Source organism: Cyprinodon variegatus, unplaced genomic scaffold (genome assembly GCF_000732505.1).
Source record: "Cyprinodon variegatus isolate N-32 unplaced genomic scaffold, C_variegatus-1.0 Scaffold553, whole genome shotgun sequence".
Lineage (NCBI taxonomy): Eukaryota > Metazoa > Chordata > Actinopteri > Cyprinodontiformes > Cyprinodontidae > Cyprinodon > Cyprinodon variegatus.
This window is the reverse complement of record NW_015151006.1, coordinates 344,159-348,531: the sequence shown is the minus strand read 5'-3', so window position 1 is coordinate 348,531 and position 4,373 is coordinate 344,159.

Here is a 4,373-nt window from a genome sequence, read left to right as displayed (position 1 = left end):
GAGCTCTTTCAAGCTGGGCACCGTTTCATTTACAACACCTGTCCCATCAACCTGGAGTCAGAAATACTGTAATAATCCCAGGGAGAAATTACTTTCGTTACATTACTCCATCTATAATAGAGTGACTGTAGGACCAGTTTGATAGAACACAATTTCATACAATATTTGTAATTAGGGGTCCCCGCTTCATCTCGCCAACGATTTGGGGGTCCTTGGCCTGGAAAACGTTGAAGACCCCTGGTCTAAGTTATACTGTATGTGGAAAACTTATGCAAAGTAGTAAATAATTGTGAGGTTGAAGTAAAGTAATAGAAACCAGAGACCCATCAGTAAAAGGAAGAATTACTTGAATGGGTCTTTTTCAGTAGTCAGTAATACAGTAAATACAGTACATCCTAGTGCCATTTTCTGACCATTTCATAAAGACTATGGATTGCAGCAGGCAGGTGAAGGTAAAAAATGTGGAAATGTTTGACTAAGGTTTTGCTTATAAAACAATAAATGACGGTTTGATGAATTTCCAGAGCAATGTTAATTTCTTCACCTGCTAAATAGAAGGACTTAGACAGCTTTTACAATCATTACTATCATATAGAGTGTATACAAAACAAAATATCGTTGAGTACAGCTTTCAGACACTAAATGGACATTTCCGTTTCTTAAAGTTCAGCAGTGATCAAATGTAAACATTATGGGAGTAAAATGTGGTGAAAAAAATGCATTGATATGCTCAGTTTGATGCAGAGTCTGTGGAATTATCAGTCAGAGGGCAGCAGGGAGAACATTCCATGGTGGGGGTGTGAGGGGTCATTGATGATTATTAATTAGTTATTAATTCAAATAAATTATATAAGCATCCAATCAAAGTCATGTACTTTGTAAATCTGACCTTTCACTAAAGTGACAATGACCCCACTGTTGAGGAAAAGTCATAATCATTCCAGTTTGCAACAAACCATTTAGGTTTTTCTATGTGCTTTTTGCCACTGTGACGACCAAAATGCCCATTGCAGTCAACTCTATTCTATTCTTTTCTTTTCTATTCTATTTTATTCTGTTCTATTTGGTTCTATCCAAGTCTATTTTTTTCTGTTATTTTCTATTATGTTCTTTTCTTTTCTGTTCTATTCTATTCTGTTTTATTATTTTCTATTCTGTTCTTTTGTATCCTATTCTGTGCTTTTCTGTTCTATTCTTTTCTATTCTATTCTGTTCTATTCTATTATTTTCTATTATGTTCTATTCTGTTCTAATCTGTTGTGTCATATTCTGTTCTATTCTATTCTGTTCTGTCCTATTCTGTTCTATTCTATTCTTTTCTATTATGTTCTATTCTGTTCTTATCTTTTCTATTCTGTTCTATTCTATTCTAATCTGTTCTGTCCTATTCTGTTCTATTCTATTCTGTTCTGTTTTACTCTTTTCTATTTTGTTCTGTAGTATCCTATTCTGTGCTATTTTGTTCATTTTGTTTTCTGTTCTGTTCTATTCATTATATTCTGTTCTATTTGATTCTGTTCAAGTCTATTCTGTTCTGTTATTTTCTATTATGTTCTGGTCTATTCTATTCTGTTCTGGTCTATTCTGTTCTGTTCTATTCTATTTGTTTTTGATCGTACCCGCTCCTGAGATGTCCCATTAATCATAAGCACAATGCCATGTTACCTTTGCAAAAGAATAATTTCTGTCTCTGCTATATTTAATGTCTAATGTTCCTGCTCTGACACCTAAAGAGATTATTATTAGGCTGTGATAATGTTGTCACATCAGAAAAAAGATCCAATCAGTCAGCTGACCAGAACCCTTCATTAGGCTCTTATGATGCATGATGCTAAACTTAAACCAGTCTAACCAGTAACATCAGCCAGGCTGAGCGAAGACCGCCAGGAACGCCATGCTAAGGTGTTTACGGTCGACAGGTGGAAGACGGCGAAGCAGCAGGAGAGAAAAAGGACACCTATAAACAATGGTGTGAACTGCAGAAAGAAGACTTGGTAGATTAGGGAAAACAAATTGATGAAGTTATTCAATTTCAAGCAACCGGAATTCAAAAGGAAGAGCAAAATGAGCAAAAGTGACCAGCTGAATTTATGGTTCCAGCTGCTCAGTAGCAGCCATGGAGGTTCAACTGAAACCCTATAAAAACTTTTACGAGCTGAGCGGTCATATGTTGTGTGTAGGCTAAATGTGTGAGACAAGGGCAAGTCATTTCAATGTCAGGGACTTTTCAAGATGAAGGACTAACTAGTCCTCTTTAATTGAAATAAACCCAATTAGGGTACCAATAATTGTATATAAATAACAGTAATCAAGCACAGTTTTAATATTTTTAAAGTTGTTTTTATATTTTGTTTTTCTCACCATAACAGCAACAGCTCACACACCAGTATATATATCTATATATATATAGATATATAGATATATATCTATATATATATATATATATATATATATATATATATATATAGATATAGATATAGATAAACGATACAATACTCTACTGTAAAGTGTTTTAACAATATAAAAACTGCGCACCTGGAGAATAAATAACCATTATACAGCTATGGACATTTTTACAGCAATGGATATTTGAAAATAGCAGCAACATCAGAGATGTGCAAAATGACAGCAGCAGGTTATTTAACTGACTAACATAGAAACTTTGGGAAATCAGCATGAATGTAAAAACTTATTGAGGTTGTTGGAAGCAGTGATGGCTGCTGGGAGGGAGGATCTGTGATAACACTCCCTGGTGCATTTAAGGTGGAGCAGTCTGTCTATAAAGGAGTTAGGATCCTTTTCTTTCCCACCTCCTGCACTGAGTCTAGAGATCCAATCTTATATCCAATCCAAATGTACATTTGTATATCCTCCACCCATGATTTAGCATGGTTTACTTATTACAATATCATCCGCGTATTCATGACAGAATACATGCAGAAACTGTTCATATGCCGTTCCACTGAACGTACACTATAATAGAAACTACACCTGCTTTGATAATCAGATTACACACAAAACTTTTAAAGATTAGGCCCTTTGAGTTCTATGTCAGCCCTCTATGTGTTAATAAGGGACCCTCTCCCAGCTTCTCTGTATTCATTCTGCCATCTACCCCTGCTTCAGTATTAAATCTCCTGTTTTTCCTTTATCCTTCCTGAATTCTTCTGATATGCTGCTGTAATGTTTGCCCAGTTCAAGACCTGCAAGTTCATGGTTTCATTTTGAAAGCATTCAACAGACACATTCCCAGTTCCTGTGTTAATGTTGGTTTAATTCACAACCTACACAACAAAACAACTAAATATTGCTAGTGATTGAAACCTAATTTACTGTAGCCTCTCCATCTGTTGGCCATCAGCACCTTATGCGCCTGGTTTGGTTTGGCTCCACTGGTGTAAGTTTAGCGCCATCAATACGTTTCAGTTTCACTCCACGTGTTTTGGGTGTGAAAATGTAACGTTATCCTTCTGCAGCTAGAGAACATTAAACCACCTCCAGGAGTTATGGCTGCTTGTAGTTTGAGTGAAAACAGAAAGAATCCCATCACACAATTAATCCAGTTTTATTGATAAAAATATACAGAGTTAAACCAAAGCATTACATCAAACATTTATATATTTAACTCTATTACAAAGGCCAGTTGTTTTAAGCAGACAGTGACAGTAGATTTGTTTGTATTGGTCAATTAAAGCACTTCTTTTTGTGTTTACTTGCCTTAATACTTTCATCCCCTATGAGGCTAAGGGATGATGACTCCACCGCAGTCATAAATGCCTTTCTAAAGCCCTCTAAACCTACAGAGAATTGCTTTGGGTCTCATAACCCCACATCACGGCTTATACCTGCACAGAAATCAGCACCCTAAACTAAATCACGGCTTTTACTGTTAACCTTTTAAAGCCTGGACCATAAAATATTAAAAAGAAAATTTTAATTTTTTTTATTACAGTTGTCATTGAACTTTCTGACAAATGGAATATAAACCATACATTTTGTATAAGTTAAATTAGATCATTTATTTCCATAAATTTTGATAAATTAGGCATTTCTGTTTAATCTTTAATAGGCTTTTTGTTCTGATTGTGTAAGTAAGGGTTTTCAAGAACATCAACATCAGACCTATGATGCAAAGGTCTCAAAAACTGTTTATTAAATATGATACATTTGGCTCTAAAGGGTTAAAGGTAGGATGATTTCCACTGACTGTGAGGCGACTTTATCTCATCAAATGCATGTCTTAACAATTATCAATATCATTCATACATTTTTTGAGTGGAAAAACAAGTGAAACAGTAACTAAGATTACTGCAGCAATTTCAGGAAACAAAAAAGTGGTGCTGATGTGAACTTTATTAACAAAAAAGTATAAA